Below are 24,554 nucleotides of genomic sequence, written 5' to 3'. Positions count from 1 at the left end.
CTCTTCCTTCGTCTACGTTCAATTATTTCGATCATTTCGCCGATAGCCCGGTTTCACGCCTTTGAACCGGCCATCCGTTGTTTCTATGGCTCTTTTCATGTCGCGAATCATCGCGTGCAATTAGAACCATTTCTTCTCCTGCCTCCTTCTCTAAAGACCGCTGTGCCTGGTTTTTAGAGGGGTTTATTATTACGGGGGTAGACGAGGACGTTTGAAGTGTCGCGGAATCGTTAAGGACGAAGCCGACGAGGACGGCAGGATGTGGGAGGCGGGGAAAGTGGAAACAGAGAGTGGTCGAGTAACGTCGCGACCGTTTTGCGAGCGAAAAAGGGTGAAGTAATTTTCTTCGCTGAAATATGTCGCGGTGTGTGTGTGTGGTTTTATCTCGGGGGAAAAAGGAACGCTCGAAACGTAATTACTACGTTCGTTAAACAACTGTTTCGCCTAATTGAGATCTCCGAGCGATCTCGGGATCCCCATATGCCACGTGACCGCGGCTAGTTATCTTCTAAATCAATGGTAATACGATTGAATTTTTTCCCTCGTAAATTCGAAGGAGATTTAGCCGAAGAACAAGCAGGCAGAAATTTATCGTCGATATTTTACGAGATGTTATTACGTTCTTAAATTGAATGCCACTTACCTGGGGATTCATTGCCGCGTAACAGGCACTTTATTAAAGATTTTATCATTGCATGGTATTAACCGAGGCAAGGAACGAGCCTATACGTTACCAATTATACGCACGACCGTCTTTAACCGTCTATAGATACGATTATACGTTTCCGTTACATCGTGTGCTTAATTGGATCGATCATTTCTACCTGGGTAATTTCAGCCTGACGGCAGCTTGCATTAGCGGTCCGTGTGCATATTGGCCATCTCGTGACCGGTAAACGCGCGCTATCATCGATATATTTTTCCCGGGCGTTTAGAAAATCCTATTAAATCGATTTCAATATTCCCGCCAGTCGAATCGCCTTTTCGATAAATTACGCGGAGTCTTAATTAATAAAACAAGACGATACGTAATTACCTCCTCTCCTCGTACGATACTCTACTGGTATTACGATTCAATTAACCGATTCATAAATACGCTATACTTCCTGCGCCAGTGAACACGACTAAAAAGTCCAGGCTAAAAAGATAGAAAGGAACTGCAAGCTAACGGGAGTTACCATTTTTATTATTCCCAGATTACCAGCTAATCGTTCCACGAGTACATCGGGTACTAGAACGCGTCGTACGCGTTAAGCACGGGCCAATTAAACGACCGGGAGGACGAAAATGGATCGTTCGAGGACGATCGCGAGCATCGAGGACATGTCGCTCGGCGAAGAGGAAAAGACGCCTCGCGCCGTGTTCCGGCCGCCCAACTCCCACGTTGCTTTTCCGCGCCGTTAAGCCGCCTGTTAATTCCCGTTAATGCTTCCCGTTAATTACGTATGCATCTCGATGCACGAACGGGCGAAACGGCACGCTGACGAGAGCGCATTATGATGCACCCCTGTGACGGCACGTGACCGGACCGCCGCGAACCGGGCCGGATTTTAAAACGCTCCACTGGGAGAAGAGAGAGAGAGAAATGAGAGAGATAAAAGAGGGGGGAACGAAGAGGAGGGGTCCGACTTCCTGTACGAGAGAACGGCGACGAAGGACGACAACGAGGATGACGAGGAGTCGGACTGAATTAACGGTGGAAAATAAAGGCGACGCGCGTACAGGTCACGGCTGGTGGCAAAATGGCCCGTGACTAACGCGCCTCCTATTCTCCACTCGATTTCGTTTCGACTGCGACGCCATGGAAAATTGTCCGCCATATTGCTCGATCGTTTCGCGCGTTACGCGCGGTCGGCGTTATTAACGGCAGGATGTTAAGACAATTTGCAGCCGGTGCCCGTAACGGTGGAAATTGAAAACGATTCAGCCCGAGGGGAGGCGGCGCGTAAATAAATTGATAAGTAATCACGGAGGATTTTAATGGCGCGGTAACCGGAAGCGAAATAGAATATTTTTGCCCGGTGGCCGGGTTAATCGTGTGAACCTGCACGAATTATTGTTCCATCTCGCGATCGCCACCCATCGATTTATCTGGCCGCTCGCGCTCGCCGCGTCGACAATTACGTATTCATGGATATTTTAATGAACCATCGCGACGCGGCGCGTTCCTCCTCGTTGCCGACCCGTTATCGCCCGGAGCCGCGCGAGCGCTTCGATTTCCAACGATCATGATGGATTAAAGCGAGGATACGAAACGTCGTTCGTTATGGCAGGATAATCGAAGGATTTTTCTTCGTTACGAGTGGATAATGAATGGGAAACGCGACCGGCTCGGCAAATTGCAAGAATCCAATAAAATCGCCAGACCCGCCGATCTACGATATGTACCGAATAATCGAGTCGCTCAAATTAATTGAAAATCGATATCGATTATGGTAAAAGCAGCTGCATATTCTCGCAAAGGGTCTGGAATTAGTAATTCTAACTCGGACGTTAATTATAGCATTAAGTACCAAATGGTCCTCGAAAAAATTAATACTGAATCTACCACAACTGATCAAATGACCGATGGGTGGAAAAAGGAAAAAGAATTTTAACAAAGAATTGGAATAAGAGGAAATATCGCGTGACCAAAGCGATAACATCGAACGTGGAATTTTAAATAGTATATTCAAAAATGGTCATACCAGCCGAAGTAGGATTACTGTCAAATCGGTAGGGAATTGAATGACAGCTAATCGATATCAAGACAATCGTACACGTCTAATTTCGGAAATAACCTGCTAATCAACGTTTCTTTAGCAAATGTCCAAGAAGACATAATTCGTCTCCCTCTCTAGAAATAGTGCTCGTACTAATGACACTAGTAATGGTACCGATAACGAAAACAATAAACCTTACCTCGCGTAGAAGAACCAAGGCCACTCCACGGAAGAATCCAAGTAACCACGAATTCTGGTTCGAGATAGGATCAGGCCCCGCGAAAATAGGTCAAACCAGAGGGCGATGGGATCGAGAACGGTACCCAATTGGTGGTACCCTGTCGCGGGTTAAGATGATTGAATTTTCACGCGCGTGCAGCCCGCGTGAACGCGTTCAGCCGGCGGCCATTGGGCGATTTTATCGAAGACGATGAAAGGTCACGGGCGGCGCGACGATCGCCGGCAGATGTCGCGATGCGGGCGCTATCTGGCGTCGTCGATCTGATCGTCACGCCCGTGTCCGCATCGTCGCTCCGCTCGGCGTCGATCGTTTCGCTTTCACGAGTCCTAACGACGATGGAGGCGAAGCGGAGCGTCCCTTATCCCGCAACGAGCGTCGCAGCCCTTTGGCTCTTCTCCGGTGTTCCTCGAGTTGACCACCCGCGGCGCGATTGTGCCGGCCTTAATGGTCCCGGCTCGTACACGGTGTTGCAGAAAACGCGGAGACAAGAGAGGCAGGCGAGAAAGGAAGTTCAAAGGGCAGAGTCGAAAGGACGGGCCTACGGTTTCGCTTCTTTCTGTTCGGTGAACCGAGAGGAGCGCCCGAGTTATTAGCCTCGTCTTGATGGAGATGAATATCTCTGCGACGGGAGCCCGTGCCGCGAGCGGATCGTAACTTTGTAACGCTGCGAGGATGAGTCACGAACGCGAACGCGCCGACGCTTTTTGCGCTGCGCTTCCTCCTCGCGCGAGAACTTTGCGCGCGTTTGATGAATGGCCCCGTGGAGTGGCGAGTGACGTTTGTCGCAAGTTGAGAACGGCAGGATTATGGGACAGAGCGGATGATTGCGAGTTCAGTCTGATCGAAAGTTGAGCTCGAGGTCTGACAATGAGTTTGGGCTGGAATTAACGAATAAGTAAAGGCGAAGATGATGGACGAGTTTAGAATAAGGAAACGTGAAGATGTTTCAGACGTCTTTGGGATAAATATCAGGTTATTCGTATTGTTTCTCGATTACATTTCGCATCGTTTCGAAATTAACACTAGGACTAGGAAAGACAGGTCAAAATGACTTGCTTTGCATCGATACAGTTTTTGAAAACGTACAGCTGCTTTTGACAACACCGATATTGGCGTTTACATATTATCAGATGGAAGTATAATTACATAGAGCTATTTGTGACAACAGCACCGTCGTGATTATTATCATCTATGCGGAACATATGTAGTTACTTAGCATAGCTCGGTAGTTCTAGTGTTAATTAAGAGGAACGTACAACTTGCTCAAAGGTTAGCTCTCTTTTCGTAAAATTCTTGTTTCAAATTAACCTCATAGAACTCAAACTCGACCTATTATCATTTTTCAACAAGAGGCCATAGAGCTTGCCCAAACTACCCCTCTTCTTCGACACCTTCTCGCAGGATAATCCAAGGGTCCAAAAACCCGTATCCATGGAAAGGACACGTAACTTGTCCAAGCTCGAACATTCCCTGTTGAGAATCCACGATTTATGACCACCTTACCATCTATTTAAGCGAATAGTAATCAGGATAAGTAGGTAGTGGGGGAACGAAGACCATTGCTCACGCCATTAGGTTTAATGAGTCGGTCAGCCTGCAAACGTGAAAAAGATTACATGTATTTAAGAGTATTCAGACTACATTGTGCACTGTGCAAACACGTAGATAATTTATTACCACACGTACGATTCTCACTGATGCCTTAACACTTCTGGAACAAACCATAGCAATGCAACGATGATGTGAGGCGTGCCAGTCGCAGGTCAGTAGCTGATTTCAGGTTTTAAGGATCTTGCCATTGTCATCTGTGTCGAAGGGTCCTCTGCGATTGGGTCCAAGGCTCCTCGTTCTTCAAGCTCAGTCCCAGACCTGAAACAATGTCAAGCACATGTTAGTAGGTGTTGCAATCTTCTCGGACATTTACATTCTTGGTATTCCTGTGTGTGTATGCTTCGCTACTAATTTTACACATTCTTTATCAAATCCCTGTATATTATAATAAACTTCGTATTTCACCTACACACACACACACACACCACTCCTCGAAAATTCTCACCCTATTCGAAGTTACCAAGAACCCTCGCTCCTGGCTGACTTATTAAACCAGCGTGAACGAAAACACAGCTCGACCACAGGAGCGTAACACCGTGGGTCGCTGGAAAAGTGTCGATAGCAATTGTCCAGTCCCTTGACAAATGGCCCGGTGAGCGCAGGTCCGGCCAGTGGATTCTTGTAATTTTAGATTACACTTGGCCGGGCCGGGGGCCACGGTTAACGCATGGTCGGGCAACCCCCGTCGAGCATCACGGAGTATCTTGTCCAGAAGGGTTAGATTAGATACGTCGTTCACTTCGGGCCATATATCTGTTCGACCCCGTCTTTCCATCGCTATGTCGCGTCGTGTGCACACGCACACGCTGCAGTCTCTGCGCGACCGTGTGCCGCGTTTATTGACCACGCGCGTACGCGCGTGTGCGTGCGCGCTGTCCGCGCGGGCACGCGTGTGCGAGCGCCGCGGTGAGTTACGGGGCTGCGGACAGAGTGATGCATTGCCGTGGAACCGAGAAGGACCGGATCCCACGGGAATCGAACCGGGGGAGATCCTTACACCTCACACCATTGCGCGTCGTGACAGGGAGCCGGTGAATTATTGGAATATCGACGCCACCGGGCATTAAATGCTTCAATTACGATTATTATCGAAATGCGCCGGTATTATGCGTCGTGCACCTATACTTCAGTCCCGATGCAACGGACCGTGTCCTTTTTTAGCCGAATTAATTGACACCCGATTCCGCTCACGAGAGATCTTCATCGCGCAGATCTGCTGGAATCGTATTTGTCATTCTTGGGTCTAATACCACGATCTGGGTGATTTATTGGGATCTACTGCGCGATGGGACTTTGTACGCACGAGGGAACTTCTTTGGGCCTGGGGTAACTCGATGTGTCGATGGCTACATGCTTTTGGGGAGGGATCTTTTGCTGACGGTGGTGTGGTCAGCGGTGGTTACGTTTCTCATTGGAACATGGGAGTAATAAAAGAAATAAGTGATCTGTATTAATGTACCAATGTCAGAACCGAATCTATACCGCGTTCATTTTTGAACAGCTATAACTTAGCGAGGAATAATCATGGAATATGATTTATGGGATCGGTATAACGAATTCTTTTGGAGTCTAAATTACCACGAATTGACATAGAATAGATTCAGTTTTACTCCTCGCTGAATATACCACGTGAAAATTACAGATGACACGTTACATTTTGGTGACGCCAGTCGATAACCATTGGCCAACGACATCGCGCATACCTGACAGTTAATTATCAAAACTCGAAGTACGATATTCCTTATTCGGGTTTGACAGGAGACTATACAAAAATAGATAAATACTTCTCTACCCTCCTTCGTCTATCCTGTATTTAATCCACGTTTCAACGTCCACCCCAGCGAAATAAAGAAGCCTCGTCTCGACATCTCGAAGCGCTTAATATTTCATCGGAATTACGATTACGTTGCTCGGTCGTGGTAAATTATTCGCGGCGAGATTAAAACGAAGGTAAAATTACAACGCTCGACTGCGCCCTTCGCGATAACGCGATATTCCAGCTTCCTATTCTTCCCTTTTATAGAGCATAAAGGGCAAAAGTATCCGCGATGTAAATTTTTGAAAAACCGCCAGCCTCTCTCATCACCGTTAAACGAGCCCTTAAGGGCCTCGCCTTGCGCGGCTGAATCTAGTCGGTCGTAAAGAACGGGCGCCGCGAACAAGTAAAATAAAAGTTGTATCGCGTAATAAATGTATTGGAGAACGGCGGCACGACTGCTAATGCAGATAAAGTGTATAAAACGCGGTTATGGATTCGCACTGGTTGCGCCTCGCGACGGTAAAACTGTCCCTGGGTAAAATACACGGGGGACCGGTATCGAGGGTAAACGTTATTGTTGCACCGTATAAATCGCGCTTGATCGCGGAGGAGTACGGATCGTATATCAAAACTGCTGCCGCCGCGGCGCGGTAATTTGTGGTCGGTAATAGAAGAGGGAGAACTCCGGACGAAATTATTATCCAGAAAATACACGAGCCCCGTTTCGAAATTGCTGCTCGTGTGTGCGGTTTTTCCCGCACCCCGCGCGTCAATTGCTCGGGGTGATCGAGGCGGGCAGATTTGCGGAGCGTAACTACGCTAAGGTGACGAAGGTTCGCGGGTGTTATCGAGATCGAGGGATTTACGCTTCGAGAGTGTGCGAGAAATTTATTCGTACACTCGCGAATATGTTTGGCGAACGCAGCGATAAAAATTAATGGGAATTAATGGGAATTTTTTCTTTTAAATTACTCGCGAGTGGAAACACGAAATATCGATGGCGTTTCATTTTTCTTCCCGCTGTAGATGAATTATAGACAGAACTACGAAATGAAATTCAAAGAGGAAAGAGATGACAGAATTGCGGAGACACGCAGAGATAAAATGGCGTGTATCGAAGACGAAAGGAAAAGGAAGCAGCGGAGTTAAAATAGAGGAGTGGTTTGAAGGAATTTTCAGAAACTCGCGGGGAATTGATGAAACGGAGCGCTGAAAGGTGTCGCGAAGCGGCGTATCGAGCAACAAACGGGGCTCGATGCCTAATTAGTTGCGTTCCGCGCGAAGGGTGGTCGCGAGCGAAGAAAGAGGCAGGCCGCTCGCAGGTAGAGAAGCGGAATGGTCGGGAACGGAGGAAGCGATGGGAGAGGAAGAGGAAGGCCGATAATAGAGAAGTTTCCAAGCGAGCTCGTTAAAACTAACTCGTAGCCTTTCCCCAATCGCTAATGCGTCCATCCGGGCCGCATCCATGGCCACTTTATTTTTATTTAAAGCAGCCAAACCCTCTGCGGCGGTGCTGGCTGACTGGGTCCCTCCGTCGCGTTCATTCCATTCCGAGCGGGGACCTCGATCCGATCGATTACCGCGATTCGAATAAAATGTAAATGCCTCCGTACGAGCGCGACTCGTGTGTTATGCAAATCTGCCACCGGTAATCACTGAGTGGAAGCTGATGTCTTCCTCCGTTACTAATGGCCCGGGAAAATGAACGGGAGAGTAGAGGGTAGGCAAAGAGACGAAGAAAAAGGGGAAAAAATGGGAGGAAAATGGAACGAACGAGGTTGTCTACTCCGGAGGAAGAGCATAACACGAGTACACGAGTAAACCGACGAAGGCTGTCTATCGCGAAGCGAAGACCGGCTCGAGAAGCTTATCGTCTCGTCGAGGCTCTCTGCGCGGAGTGGAAGGAAGGAACGGAACGACGGGGAAGGTCCCGGAGAACGTTTTCCGAGGGGTTGCACTCCGGGGGGTACTTGACTTCAATAGTTTAACGAAATTGCCGAAGACACATGGTCCTCTTCCACCCGGGTCGATCTGATTCCCGGGACTGCTGCGATATTTATTCGACACGGACGGTCTAGCCTCGGCGATCGAATTCGATCGGCCAGGACGCCTTTTCCTCGCGGGAAAATTCGATACTCGTTCGAAACTGGCAGCTTTTCGCCGCTCTTCTCCATTCGACCAAAGGAACCACGGATAAACCGACATCCGTTCATAGACGCTACCATCATTAAGGGAAACGATACTCGATTCTCGAGAAGATCCAAGCATCCCCTTTCCCTTCCTCTTTCTTCCCTTTCGCTGTAATTTGCAAAGATCTAAACGGACTTACGCGAGATGAAATCGATCCCGATTCCGCCGTCTTCCACCTCTCACCGCCAATTCCAACGTCTCACCTTACAAATCACGGAATCTGCCTGCAACTGCAAACCGGAGGCCCATCCATTACATTCCTACCCACTAATTTCCAGCACTTACGCGTGGTAATTAATGCCGGCGTGTCCGTGCCGCCTTCTATCGGGACAATCGGGCGAGCAGCAGGATGGAACGCGCGCGCGTTAGCGACAGCGAGCGTGACGGTGACTCACGATCAGCCACGGGGTGCAACAGCGGCGAACGGCGGGAGCGAGGGCGGGGGTGTAGCTGCAACAGTGCCGATAGGCAAATGCAATGGCGAGGATCGGAGGGTGTCCGGTAAACAAAGACAGATAAGACGAAGCCGGAGCGCAAGAAGCAGCAACGGGTGGAAGGAAGACGGGTAGCGGACGGCCGATCCGCGCACAATTGCGGGCGGAACGCGCGCGTGTGCGTGGGTGGGACACATGTCCGAGTGGAAAGGACGCGAGGTGCATGCCGGTGCATGCCGGTGCATTCATTGCACCGGCTACTACGTGCGGCGAACGCGATGTCCAGTTCCGCAGGATGATTAATTAGTTGTCGTCCGTTCCATGCCACCGTGTCACTCTTGTCACGGCTTTGTCACTTCGCTGCAAATACCGCTAGACCGCCGATGCACCCTCCCGTTTTCATCGTCTCCGCCCCGTCCCGCGCCGCGGCTTCGCCCTGGCGTCCGCCCAGCGCGAGAGCCACCCATCCCTCCGCACGCGGACACACGCCGACACACCGGCCAGCGTATACGCACGCGGACCCGGTGCAAAGCAAATTGCATTGTAACCGGGGCTGCAACAGGCGCGCCATTAATCAATGCCCGATCCACGGCGGCCGCGAAACGTTCTGCCAATTTCCAAGTCGACCCGCCGCGAGACAAAACAGGCCGACCAGGAGACAGAGTTACGGGATAAGTTGGGTTAGCTTCCGATGAGGTTTTTGCGAGCAGGAATCCTCCTCGCGGGGTGGCAGATGGGTGTTTGGTATTCGTGGGAATAGGTGAGCCAGAGATGCTTCGAGAGGTTCGTGACACATTTTTATAGGCGGAAGGTTCAGGTAGATTTATGGTATTTCATTTTTATCTCGTAATAGGTGCATGCTTTCGTTTAGGTGCTTCGACGAAATCTAATTTATGGTTGGGTAACGATATCGAGGAAAATTTATCACGCGTTCTTGTCACTGTTCTTGGTGGAATTAGGCGAGATGACTGTGGCGTTTCGTTGAAACTTAATTACTTTCTGTTTCTAATTTGTTTTTACTTTGTATCTAATTATTTTATACCTATATCAAATCATTCGAGATCTAAGAAATTAATTTGAAATAATTTCGTATTATAATGTTTGCCAGGAATAGTACTATCTGTGTATGTATCTAATTTCCATATTGACAGTACTTAGGATTCTCTACACACACTCCAATCATTATTCTTGACAGAATTAGAAATTGATCTATATTAAATCGTTCAAAATCTAAGAAACTAATTTTAAATAATTTCCCATTATAATGTTTGACCGAAAATTCTTTGCCAGGGTTAGTACTATCTTCGTATGTATCTAATTTCCATATTGACAGTACTTAGGATTCTCTACACACACTCCAATCATTATTCTTGACAGAATTAGAAATTGATCTATATTAAATCGTTCAAAATCTAAGAAGCTAATTTTAAATAATTTTCCATTATAATGTTTGACCGAAAATTGTTTGCCAGGGGTAGTACTATCTTTGTACGTATCTAATTTCCATATTGACAATACTTAGGATTTTCTACACAGACTCCAATCATTATTCTTGACAGAATTAGAAATTGATCTATATTAAATCGTTCAAAATCTAAGAAGCTAATTTTAAATAATTTTCCATTATAATGTTTGACCGAAAATTGTTTGCCAGGGGTAGTACTATCTTTGTACGTATCTAATTTCCATATTGACAGTACTTAGGATTCTCTACACACACTCCAATCATTATTCTTGACAGAATTAGAACTGGACTATATTAAATCGTTCAAAATCCAAGAAGCTAATTTTAAATAATTTCCCATTATAATGTTTGACCAAAAATTGTTTGCCAGGGATAGTACTATCTGTGTAGGTATCTAACTTCCATATTGACAGTACTTAAAATTCTCTACACACATTACATTGTATTATAATAATCATTATTCTTGACAGAATTAGAACTGGATCCACTGTAATCTTATAATTGTAATATTTAATCATCGAACTCGCGTTGAAGAAATTGAACAAACTAAACCAAATTGATTAGGTATACTGAAAAATCCTATCCCGTGTGTATTACAATTTTCCAATATTATACACCAAATGCCAGTTCCTATACCTAATTTTCCCCACGACGTTACTCGATATATATTATCCAATATCACCCAGGCCAATGCGAGTCAACGAGATGAATCCATTCCCTGTCCCTCGCGAAACGATCAGCGAAACTCGCTAGGAAGTGGCAGCAAAGTAGAGTAACGCGAGTACGCTATCGAGCGGAATGTTTATCGAACGGAAGCATAATTTCGGGAGACGTTTACTATTCAGGACGAGGGTTGTAGCCCGGGGATTGTAACCGAGTCTCACGACGGATGCTCGAAAACGGCGAAGCGAAACAAAAGCGTGACTCTGCCTTCCGTGACTGTCTGGCAAAGGTGGAACGACGTTGATCCGAATTCATTGAATGCGACGTTGGTCCGCCGACAGGCGGAGGGCCATTGCGAGGACCGTAAGACGGTATTAGCCGAATTGAATTCGGGACTATCGCTGGTGCATAGCGAGCGCCGAATGCACTGGCGCATTCGGAGTATCGACCCATTGACTAAGAGGCTACGGGATTCTGGTTACGGCTCCCTATCTCCGCGTCACGGCTGTCCAGCAGCCAGCTCTGACACGCCAATGCTCTAATAAGCGACCTGTGAACCGACTTTGCCAAATCTAATAAAGGACGAAAAATAACGAAGGTGGTCTAACCCTTTAATCCTTTCGCTATGGTGGACGTCGTCGCGAAGATTCTCCCGTAGAATGAAACAACGTGTCAAAAATGCAAACATTACTTTAGCATTCGGTCTTTCGATGCACATCTTCTGAAGAAAAAAGAAAAGGAAAAACTGACCATCGCAATATAGTGCTTCTTGAGCAATTCTTTACGAAGAGAGCTAAGAAGAACGATAACACTTGTTTTAATTTTCTACTCAATTTTTGTGGTCGATGACTATAGTCAGCCGTTGTGTGTAGATGGCGTCTCGTAACCGGTGACTATAGTCACACATAGCAGCGAAAGGGTTAAGAGATAACCTATTGCCGAGTCAATGGTGTTGAATCCCAAGTCTTCATTTTCGTTACGTAGTAGTTGCGAATTGGAAAATTGGAATTGCCAATTTTTGACACGTTGACTATCCGAATTACAAGGTACTTCGTAACTTCATACTGGGTTTCATAGAAATAAAGCTTAATTCGCGTGGTTTATTTAAATATGTTCTACGGTGTATTAATATCTTTACGTTGTTGGAATAACGGTGACGATATTGAAAATTGCACGGATATTACTATGCAATTAAATTAAATGCTTCCACCAATCCCGGCAGCGCTGGTCATCTATGATCACCATGGCGCCAGTGGCAAATTGGCTTCACTGGTAACCCCCACGGCAGTCAACCTGTTAATGTGTACTCCGACACATCGCGTATACGCGTATGCTTATGTATAATACGCTATCATGATAATAAACAAGTACATATATCGCGTATTTCATTTTTAATATCGTGCTACACGATAAAGTTTCCGTTATTGTTAGTGTATAATGACGAATTACTCTGTTCAACAAATTTTTACTTTTTCTTTAATCTAATATCGTAATATCCATCAGGTGATTCTTGAAGAGTTTACTTTCATGGATTCGAATTTGGAATCGAAATTACTCTATCACCTTTGGTTTCCAGGAAATGAGAATTTTTCTAAAAAAACACGATTTTTGGGTAACATGAAATATTAATTAAAAAATAATGAAATAGTAAAAGGAAGGTACGTGTAATACGTACATGTTTTCAGTAGCTTTACTGCGATACTTATTGATGACGAGATGATCGGTCGAGAGGTGCCAAACCTTTCGAGCTGAAGAGCAGGTAGTCTAATAAAGATCTTTGGAAAGGAAAGCCTTTAGAATCACTCAGTATACTCTTCCATCTTTCCACGTATCATTAATTTAAAAAATTAGCCCTCACCGAATCATGGTGAACAAAATTCAACGAAACCTGTAGTATCTCACCAACTAAATAATTTTCGTACGAAATCGGGATAATCCTACAACGAAGATCGACGAAAAAATTAGCCTTCGCTGAATCATAGTGCACAAAATTCAACGAAACCTGTGTGTATCATTAATTTAAAAAATTAGCCCTCACCGAATCATGGTGAACAAAATTCAACGAAACCTGTGGAATCTCACCAACTAAACAATTTTCGTACGAAATCGGGATAATCCTACAACGAAGATCGACGAAAAAATTAGGCCTCACTGAATCATAGTGCACAAAATTCAACGAAACCTGTCGTATCTCACCAACTAAAAAATTTTCGTACGAAATCGGGATAATCCTACAACGAAGATCGACGAAAAAATTAGCCCTCGCTGAATCATGGTGAACAAAATTCAACGAAACCTGTGGTATCTCACCAACTAAATAATTTTCGTATGAAATCGGAATAATCCCATAACGAAAATCGACGGAAAAATTAGCCCTCACTGAATCATAGTGCACAAAATTCAACGAAACCTGTCGTATCTCACCAACTAAAAAATTTTCGTATGAAATCGGGATAATCCCATAAGGAAAATTGACGAAAAAATTAGCACTCACCGAATCATGATGAATAAACCTGAAGGAAGCCTGTGGTATCTCGTCGATTAAACAATTTTCGTACGAAATCGGGATAATCCTGCAACGAACGTCGCCGAGATATTCTCGGAAGACCCCGAACCTGATGGAGGATATTCCAACGAATCCATCAACCGGATCCTACTCTTTCCTCTCAATCAATCACGGGCATCTTGCGCGGCCGTCCTACCCCGAAACTGAAGGAGCCAGGTTAATTAAATTAACATAAAGCCGGAGGCAGGAGAAGGGAGGAAAAAATTTGCAGGGTTGACGGACAGGTTCGCGAACCCAGTTCCGTTTCCCTTTCTCCTCGGACACGGTTAATTAACCGAGGGTTCCTGGCCACGGAGCAGGCTCGTCCACCTGAAATCTGATAAAAGCAGCGCATCCGGTTGTCGGCGACGAGGCCTTTTCGCGCGAGCCACGAGAGGAAGCTGGCCGAAAATTTCGCGCGATAAATACCTAATTACTCCGACCAGTGAGTCACGGATCGTTCCGAAAGAGCTCACCTGCGAGAATTCTGGACACCCGCGGCGTGGCACGGAGACGGAAGTGGAGACTTCCTCCTCTTCCGCGAAGAAGAAGGATCCGACCGTGATCGGGTTCGTTTCATCGCTCACTGCAAGCGGAAATGGACGAAGACAGCGGTTTCTCGTAATCCCATAAGCTCGTAAAACGATAATTGCATCGCGATCATTCGCTCGGGACGATAGCTCTATCTTCGTGTGTGTGCTTCTCGAATTTTTTCCCGTCTTTTTTCTTCTCTTTGTTTTTCGAGTTCGGAACGAATCGTTATCTTCGTCACGTACGAGCAGGCTGGAAAGCAGTGGGAAACGTATTTCGTCACGTCTCGACGCGATAACCGGGAAAAAGAACGAACGGTGAATCGTCGGGAACGGAAGCATGGAAATTTGATAACGCGGCCTGGCGTGATTAAAGCCTGCGTCTCGGTTTATACAGAGCTCTCGATGGCAGACTCTAGATTCGAGCAGATAAAGAACCCGTTCGCGGATGGATCGCGAAATTTCGTCAGCTAGAGACGAGACCGATTTCTAATCAGAAATGTAAAATCGGAGGGAAATTTGGTCGCCAGTGAGTCGACGGGATGACAGAAATGGCTATGGGAAATTAATCGAGGAAAATTCCTTTCGGTTCTTCGTACTATGACCCCTGAATTATGTCTCAAAATTCACGCAAGATTTAAATTTTGCGTCACTTGTGGAGTAAAGTGTTATCAACGAAAGAAGAAGATACTAACTGCGGTTGTATACTTTATGAATTAATAAAGAATTTACAATTTTTAATTAAAAACCTGTTTTCTATCGGAATTACTCTTGGGTGAATTTTGGGACGCCCATTAAGTCATACAGGGATGATTATAATTGTATTATGTATTCTGTCTAGAATCCGTCGTGAACCACTATGTGTCGTGATAGAATTTGGTATGGCAGTGGAGTTAAAAAGGAAGGAACACTAATTATAGAAAGGCAATGATTTAATAATTTCTAACTCGTTCGGTGTGTGCTGTACAGCGATTGCTTAGAGACTGACTCGTTTGAACAAAGGAATTTGGCTGGCGACCGACACGTGCACAATCATACATTAGTATGTGATAATCAAAAACATTTTAGCATCGACGTTATATGTAAGATATCTCGATTTATGTCTTTAACATTCCAACATGTCGACTGTTAAATAACTTATGAAATACTTATTCCTGACACCTAGAGATACTACAGTAAAAATAACCAGGTACAATTCTATTTCTGGCTAAATCAATCCGAGAAAGTCCACCAATTTTTACCAATTTCACCCTAGATCCCACCCCCTCGAAGCCTTCGGCGACCCAACTGGTTCCTGAAAATCAGCCCAGATGGCCGAAAAACGCGAGGAACCGGGGACCCGCTTACGGCGTAACCCCACGGTTGCAACGACCCCGGTCGTCATTAAATGATCCGCGCGAGTCGCAGCGAATCCTCGGCTTTAAGATCTCAAGCTGTTGCTAAGGGATTGATGGTGTTGCCATGGCAACCGGTGAGGGCCTATTGTTGCACCCTGTCGGATGCCGCTGGCCCCGCGCCCCTCGGCCCATCGCATGGCATATTTATTTGCATGTAATGTAGGTACGCTCGTCTCGTTGGTGCACACGCACGTGTGCATGTGTCGGCGGCCCGTGGCTCGCCGCGTCGGCGTGTGTGCGTGCCTGCTGCTCGTTTATGCATCTATGCCAGTGGTACCAAACCCCTTTCGCGAGTACCCGGGGCAACGTCCTATCTTTAAAGACGAGGGATCGGGAAACTTGGCGCGAAACTCCGGCGAGTCGCGCGTCCCGACGCTTCCTCGGCCAGCGACGAGGACCTCGGCGCTATGGGGGAGGTTAGGTGGGTCCACGCGGGGTTGGAGGAGGAAGGGTGGTGCTCGAGGGACGGAGAAGAGAAGTGGGTCGGAAGAAAGCGCGGGGTTCTTCTTTATTTTTAGGGGTGGAAATTGGAAGTCTCGCGGGAAGTTGTTCTTATGGTTCCGACGAGGTGGTTACCGAGATGGTAAAGAGGAACGGTGTTATTGCTCGACGAAGGGAAGTTGGAAGAATCGCGTCAGAAGCACGCACCGGGTTAATAGGTTAATCGCGGGCAGGCTGGTTTTTGCTCGGCCGAGAAGCTCGCGGCAGTTCCGCAGGCAATAACCCGCTAGCGGTTTTACGACCCAAGTCGCGGTAATAGGTTGATCGGTCGGAATAAATATCGTTGGGAAAAAGTCACGTGTTTCTCTTTGGACCGTCGAGTCGAGCGTGGACGGGGCGACAGGGTCGGGGGAGCCGGGGTTGCACGAATTCGTCGGTTCTGTTAATTAATATTCGGTCCATTCCCGACTGGAATTAAGTAGTTTTGAATCACGGAGCCGCGTTTTATTCTAATTTCATCGGGTTTTATTCGACGCGGACTATGAAATCATTTCGAATATACGAGTACTCGCGTTAGGGAAATTTCAAATGCGCGGAGTAATTAAGCGAGTGCTATCGGAGATTTTAGTTAGCGCGAGCGCGATATCGTGGAGGAGGGATATGAAACGAAGTTTAATAAGATTGGGGCTAATTTCGCGGGGTTTGGTTAAGTTTTAAAGTTTGGACATCGTGTAGTAACGGTGAGTAAGAATCTCGATTCTTTGTTCTAGGAGATCGAGGTATCTATGAAAATTTTCTCTATGTAAAAGGAAGAATAATTTGTTAGGGTTTTAGTTGATAAGTTCTGTATGAGCTTATCGCAGGTTAAAATAATTAAATTCACTTTTCGAAGAAAAAAAATATTGGTTTACCAATATCCACGGATTTAAAAGGAACACTACTCAATTATAAAATTTAGAACTCCACGACAACGAATTTCCCCTCCATAATATTAATTTACCAATACTCGCGGATTTAAAAGAAACACTACTCAATTATAATATTCGGAATTCCACGATAACGTATTTCCAAAAAAAAAAAAAAAAAATATTCCTTTACCAATACTAACGAATTAAAAGGAAACATTACTCTACCCGGAAATACATAATCCCACGACGCAGAGTTTAGAAAAGATATTGGTCCCTCGATAAGAGATCTAAAAAGCACATTACTCTAGAAAGGAATTCCGAATTAGCAAAAAATACACGACTTAATTCCCCTGCAAGATAGCCTTCGATAAGCTTGACTATTTACGTCTCGATCTCCAAGCTGTTTTTTCCACGCCGTGAAGAAACATCTCGAGCACATGTGTGTCACGCGTTGCTCCATTTAAAAGGCGTGCGAGCGAGCGAGCGGAGGAAGGACGCGCGTGATCGCGCGCACTTTCATCCGCGTAATTAAAACCACGGCGTCGTCCTTCGGCGACGGGGTGAGGACGCGGCGTAATGACGCCGCGACGCCACCAAGACAAGAGAGGATTCTCCACTCGCGAGTTTCGTCGCGCGCGCTCGCGCTTCCCCCTGCTTCGCGCTCGCGTTCCCGCGTTAATGCTCGCTCGAGTGTGCGCTTCGGTGCGCTCGTCGTCGCGAAATCGGCGCCCAGACTATCCGCCAACCGTGTTCTTCTGCCTCCGCGTAAGAGCATTTACTGCCAGAGCAAGCGATAATTCCTGCAAAGTGACCGCCCATTTTCATCCCCCTGTTCCTCCCTTCCCTCCACTTCTTCCTATTAACAGCAATTTTTATAATATATGCGCGTTCTTATCCGGTTTCATTTTCGATCGCAGTCGAGTATAATGAGACAAGATGGGGAAACACGGGGATGGATTTATGGCGAAGAAGAGGGTGAGAGTGGTAGAAGAACAGGGGTGCTAAATCGCAAGAGAAAAAGACCGAATTGTGCGATTCACCAGCTTTCGATATAACGAATTACAATATATACGATACAACCATAGTTTCAAACCTCCACCAATGATTTATTGAACAGTAGGAACGTAGATAATCGAAAAAGAAGGTATAGAATGTTATGGTCTCGCTGTTTAGTCTCGATCGTTGGACCAGTCACGTAAGCCTCGACGAGTCCCATTGCGAATGGGACTAGCTAGGAAAAAGGAACGAAGTATAAACAGATGACAAAACGCGGAGGCTCTCAGACACTCGTCGGCTTTCAGTCTATTTTACGTCATTGACCCCAACGGTATGAATATTTATAGACGATGTTCGACGAACCTGACAATCGCGAAGCGAGTAAGAACTGAAGAAAGATGACAAGCCAATAAAATTCCTATGGAAATTCAGTTGAAAATTCAATTCGAGTGAAAATTAATCACACCAGCACGGATTAATCACCATCCCCTCGTCTAACAACCCCTCCCGCCCCCGAAAACACGGAAATCCAGCGTCAAAGGTAATTCGAAACAGACCCCCCGAATTAATCCGACCCTGTGAAAAATAATCAACCGTGGATACAGCACCGTGAGGCACCCCCGCGAACGCGGAAATGCTTAGAACGCGAGAGCATGGAGCAAACACGAAAATCAGAAGGCATCTCCCCAGCCAGGAGCGGCGATTCCCGCATTCATCGGCTGGGTCTGCCTCCCCTGGCAGAAGGAAACGAATTATTTCAGACGAACAGGAGTGATTACCAGGCCACATATTCCCGTGGCAGGAACAACAGGCACGCATCCTTCCAGACGGTCGGGCGACCGTGGGCTGGTGCGCGCGTCCCGTTCGATGATTACCCCAAGTTATTACCTAGATGCTGCGCTTTTGTGCCCGGCTGGCGGAGGACGCAACAACGCCGTCATCGGTTTCCTGCCGATTCGTATTACGGCCGCATTGTGCGTCCTCCCGAGGACACCGGCTGAAGGCAGAAGGACGATGGAAGGAAGCTCCTCGAGGATCGTCATTTCCGGAGCGCGGCTGCGTCGCGCGCGCTTTGTCCCCGTGATTATGAACTCGCATCGGTTCGTGGAAGGAGCATCCTTCCCGTCCTCGGCCCCGGCCTGCATAATGGGGATGATGCACTCATTACTGCGACGTCGAGGCAAGGATCTGCTTTCGAAGCGTTTCGTAGCTACCGGGATCGCGCGAGAGGAAGCCTCTCGCAGCCGCAGGGGAGGCAGAAATTTTGCCTGAGAATAATTCGCTCCTCTTTGACAGACCGGCTTGTCGCGATTCGCGTGTCGCGGGATACAATTTCGGTGCTTTTTCCCTGCCAGAGGTGGCGAGAGAAGTCGCTGCGAGGGTGGCTTTTCGCCGGTTGCTAGGCGGTTACTCCATACCCTTTAAAGGCTGGCGCGGTGGAGCGGAGGTCAAGCAAAACCGCCGAGAAATCAATCGGAGGATAATCTCAGCCGTGATATGTAGAATCGGAAGGATAAAATCGGCGAGATGAAGATCGATGTACGAAAAATGAATGGTTTGGTTGCAACGGGGAACGCGTTATTTCGTTAAACGATTCGAAAAGCAGTCGCAGGGGCGAAACGAGCCGTGCTTGAACGGAGAGGGTTGAAGGAATCGGAGGTACACAGGAAGATTTTCTCCTTTCATTCGACGCGAGACTTAAACTCCGGCTGAACGTTCCAGCACGGTCCACGGAATTTTCATAATCCCTTTTGATACCGCGTTAATTATTCGCCGCGGAGGCTGAGCGCGACGAGGACGGTCAAAAAGCGAGCAGCTTCGGCAACGCGGGCTCTTTGTGCCCCTGAAGGAGAAAAAAGCGGCTTACACCCTCTGCCGGGCCTGTAAACCGGCATCGTTTCGCGGCCGCGTTGCGCGCCGTAAACGGCCGGCCCCATGAAATTCTAACGAGTTTCTGAATAAACAATAAAACGAAAGAATAGCTCGCGAGAGAATTTCCTCTTTGCTCCGACGTCGCGGAATAAACCTAGCGCTCGGCTAAAGAGCCGCGGCTGCCAGCAGACACACCCCTCGCGCCGTGAAAAGCATCCCCGGGTCACGTCAAAGGCAACTTTCTTAAGCATCGACCGTTAACGCGTAATTCCGTTAAATTTCACGGCGAGCGCGAGAACCAAGCCGCTTACTTATGAATATTGCAACCGAAGCAACCCTTTCGACTTGCGTCACGGTTACCAAACTCGCCAAGAAGTCGGTAGAACCGTGGCCGACTCTCTGATGGGCAAAGAGCATGGCAATTGCTCGAATAGACCGGCTGTCGCGATAATTCCTGTTCGTCGACTTACAGGGAGAATGCAAGACCTTCGAGCCATCATAGATTTAGTTGAAAATTTGCAGGTTTGTAGATTTAGTCATTAAGTTCAAGAAAATATATATTTTATATGACTAAATCTACCAACTTGCAAAGTTTCGACTAAATCAATGACCCGAAGGACTTGCACTCTCCTTGTTACATATATCATGGCGTCTGACACGTGGATTCAATGGAAAGAATATTTATCTTAAACATCCTCGAATACGATTGATAAAATTTCTTCCTAGCTATCGTCAGCTGAGAATTCCAACGCTTCGAAACTCCCCTTGAACCCCCTTTTACGCGACCAATAGTGACGGGAATTATTTTCACGTTCGACGTAAACGGGACACTCTGCACGTTCCCCACTGTCCCCCCTGACGAATCCGCTCGTCAAAAAGGAAAACACGATGGGAAACTTTGAAAGAAGCGCGATTCCATGGACGAAAGTGCGAATTGGTCGCGTAACGAAGTACGCGAGGTCTCTGGAGCGCCCGTGGACCCACCCCTGCGCGAAACCCAATCACCGCGGAACATTGGGTAACGAGAAAAAAGGGACAAAAGATGGGAAAACGCTGCGAAGAAGTATTGGCCGTATACAAGAGCGTCCGCGGTGGCACGAGATTCAGCGATAGAACGTGACAAAGCGGGGACCGTGGCGCGGAATGGAGGAAAAGCCGGAAAAGGGGTGCGGAGGACGGAAAGGGTATAAAAGCTCGGGGGTGGGCGGCGAGGAGAAGAGATCCGTACTCGGTCGACTCGAGGGTCGTAACTTTTTCGTCGGGATTATAAAATTAACGTGCAGCGCCGTCTCACCCCCGTGTTCCTAGCCTCTGTCGCGGCGCGTATTCGTGCCGGCCACCCCCGGGGGCCGCAATAATCGTGAACGTCAAATTTAACGTTTGCGCTCGGCCGATGCAATCCATTAGATATTGCTCGTAAAGAGGCCTCGTATCTCGGCCGTGCATGCACGCGTGTACACGTAGCCCGGTCCACGTAGGAGCGTGAACGGCTTTTTTTGCGCGGGCGAGACCACTTTCGTACGCCCTCTCGCACCCCCAACGATCGAGCTACGTAAAAATTTCCCCATTCTCGCCGGACAATTTATACGTGGCCACCTCTGCGAACGCGAAATAATATTCCCTCGTCCTATGTTCCTCCACGATTCCTACGCCAGTATCGAAACGATCGGGACATCGGTCGCGACTCCAGACGCGTTTCGAGAATTTTTCCATCCCCTATACCGAAGTAGGAAACGATGATTTTTACCCCTTTCGAATTAAGTCGTCCTATGTTCCTCCACGATTTCTACGCTAGTATCGTAACGATCGGGACATCGGTCGCGACTCCAGACGCGTTTCGAGAATTTTTCCATCCCCTATACCGAGGTAGAAAACGATGATTTTTACCCCTTTCGAATTAGGTCGTCCTATGTTCCTCCACGATTTCTACGCTAGTATCGAAGCGATCGGGCCTTCGGTAGCGACTCCAGAAGCGTTTCGAGAATTTTTCCATCCCCTATACCGAAGTAGGAAACGATGATTTTTACCCCTTTCGAATTAGGTCGTCCTATGTTCCTCCGCAATTTCTACGCTAGTATCGAAGCGATCGGGTCTTCGGTAGCGACTCCAGTCGCGTTTCGAGAATTTTTCCATCCCCTATACCAAGATAAGAAACGATGATTTTTACCCCTTTCGAATTAAGTCGTCCTATGTTCCTCCACGATTTCTATGCTGGTATCAAAGCGATCGGGCCTTCGGTCGCGACTCCAGTCGCGTTTCGAGAATTTTTCCATCCCCTATACCAAGATAGGAAACGATGATTTTTACCCCTTTCGAATTAGGTCGTCCTATGTTCCTCCGCAATTTCTACGCTAGTATCGAAGCGATCGGGTCTTCGAATTAGGCTAGAAGACAGGGTCGAGTGTCCAGTGGCGCGTTTTTAAATGCGGGAAAGCATCGCAACCGGATAACAAATTTGTCAGAGAAAATGTGGAACGTCCTTCCAATCACGAGAACACGCTCGAGCGATGAAATGACCGTGGCCGTTAATCACCTGAGGAAAGACTTTGGAAAAGAAGGTTGGAATAGTTGGACGCCTGCATCGAGATTGTCTCGCAGTGTTCGGAAGCATGAAAATCGACCTCGCCTTTTTGGTAGCCGCGATCGATGCCGTTTCCCTCTGCGAAACGTTTCGGCCAGGATCGTTGCCAGGTACGTACACGCGCGGCGGACATATTCGACGCTTGATATCGCGCTCGATATCTTAACGATACATCTGGCTCGATACCGTGATCCGACCGGTAGCAATCTACGCGGATGTGTATCGCGCAAACAGCCGCGGCTGCGAACCGTGGTCAAACACGGATCACGATAATACGACTACTAAACACTGACTGTATCGCTGCATTATTGCTCGTACGTACACGCGCGCGCGCGCCACCCGGAGGAACGATCAAAGGGGGTGCAACGCAACCCCTGCGCGGCGATTTCGTTCGATGGAAACGCGCCGAACGATTGTCCACGATGACGAAGAATGATCGGTTAAGTCACTGTAAAATTGTCAGAATAGAAGGGGTATTTTTCATCCAATTTCTATTTATTTTATTTTATTTCGAGCTCAAACGGGGATTTTTCAAAAGTGTCTTTGATATTTTATTGATATACGATTTACGTATTCAAAGATTGTATTGTTAAAATTTCAATATCAATTTTGGAAATTTATTATCAGAATATCGAAGACACTTTACGGATGGGTCACGTAGATTTACGTTCTTGCTTTCTTATTTTCGGTTTAAACGGGGAATTTTCAGAAGTGACTTTATTTTATTGATATACATATTAACGATTTACGTATTCAAAGATTGTATATGTAGATCGATTGTTAAAATTTCACTACCAATTTTGGAAATTTACAGTTAAAATATCGAAGACACTTTACGAATGGGTCACGTAGATTTCGTTCCTGCTTGAATTTTTATGCACAATGGACTCTTTTCTTGCTACCATTAGTTGTAGTACTATCTGTCTATTGAACCTGCTGTGGAAATGTAACGAAATAGGAACGGTTTTGAGAGAACGTGAAGAGCGTTTGGGATTGGCGAGCGAAGTGTTTCCAAGGCGTGAAAGAGGAGAGCTCGAGCGAAACGAGAGAACGTTTCACGAAATATCGCACCCCTAAGAAATACCAGACACGTGAATAAATAACCGAGTAAAATTTCATCAAAAACAGCGTTGATTTGACGAAATTATAACGCTTCGAAGCCAAGATAAGCCAGTAATCAACCATGCATTCAATCAACCCCTTGCACTGCGCTTTAATTACGAAAAATGATATACCGAAGAAATATTTAATTTTAAATACGCACTATATACCTATTCCATGGACGATGAGAAAGTTATAAAGATTGAATCTTTATAAATTTTTATTTGAGGAATTCTAAGAATTCTATAAACGTTGAAACGCGTGAAATATAACTATAATCGCGCGATTAGTATACCTTGTGATCTCGAAATTTGGCACGAAGAATTCGCGACGAGTTAGACACGTCATTGCGACGCAAAGGGATAAACGGAAATAAAGCCTGTAACACGTGGAATTCGAGCAATCGTTCAAACGCCGCGAACATTAGTGTGCACTCGCGCAGAAGGTGGATCGTACTCGGCGCCATTAGAGATTCAGGGACGCCGAGATTCGGAATGCCCGAAAGCTAAAGCTGTCATAAAACAGAACTAGTCTCGGAAGCCACTTGGAAATCGTTTAGCTGCAGGAACCTGCCGCTTCATATTATGCTCCTCTTTCGATATCGTCGTACGGGATCCCATGATCCGAGTCCGTGGATTTTAAACTGCCCGGATGGCCATCAGACATCGCGGAAAAATTACGTCCCGCGAGCCAGCTCGGATAGAGCCCGATCATAAATTATTCGCGGTTTACGAGCGCGCGGTTTTCCCAGGGCCGGCCCGGAATTCCGCTTAATTCTTCATAAAGCCGCGCAAGGCGTTCTTAGCTGCTCCTCCGAGCGGGAGCAATGGCTGCTTCGGGTTCCTACCCCGTCAAGCTGACGATGTTTGCCTATGTCCTATCGCCAGGGGTGCAGCAAATTTCGATCGAGTTGGTCCTGTAGCAACCATCATTCTCACTCTCGCCACTAGATGGATTCCGATTTTCGAGGATTTTCTCACAAGTCCTTGGAAAACCTCCAATTCTTATATATGTAGGAAAGGAGTAGGCACGGCTCTGAAAGAATGTCAAGAGTGTTTGGGCTCAGAACGAAAGTGACCACGTGCAAGAGGATCGAATGTAAGGGATGTTTATGAGAG

At 46.9% G+C, this 24,554-nt stretch overlaps 1 long non-coding RNA gene across 1 annotated transcript in view; it reads right to left on the bottom strand.

Annotated features, from left to right (window-relative positions):
* Nucleotides 1–4,326: 4,326 nt before the first annotated feature.
* LOC108549685 (uncharacterized) overlaps nt 4,327–24,554 on the bottom strand; it is a 33,353-nt gene continuing 13,125 nt past the window's right edge. Inside the window, exons 3-4 of the long non-coding RNA XR_001890353.1 lie at nt 4,630–4,812; nt 4,327–4,537 (exon numbers count right to left, since the gene is read on the bottom strand). This is a non-coding gene — a long non-coding RNA (uncharacterized LOC108549685). The remainder of the gene's footprint in view (nt 4,538–4,629; nt 4,813–24,554) is intronic.

Source organism: Eufriesea mexicana, unplaced genomic scaffold (genome assembly GCF_001483705.2).
Source record: "Eufriesea mexicana isolate 0111107269 unplaced genomic scaffold, ASM148370v2 scaffold2207, whole genome shotgun sequence".
Classification (NCBI taxonomy): Eukaryota; Metazoa; Arthropoda; class Insecta; order Hymenoptera; family Apidae; genus Eufriesea; species Eufriesea mexicana.
The sequence above is the reverse complement of the archived record's forward strand: the minus strand, read 5'-3'. Positions and strand labels throughout refer to the sequence as shown.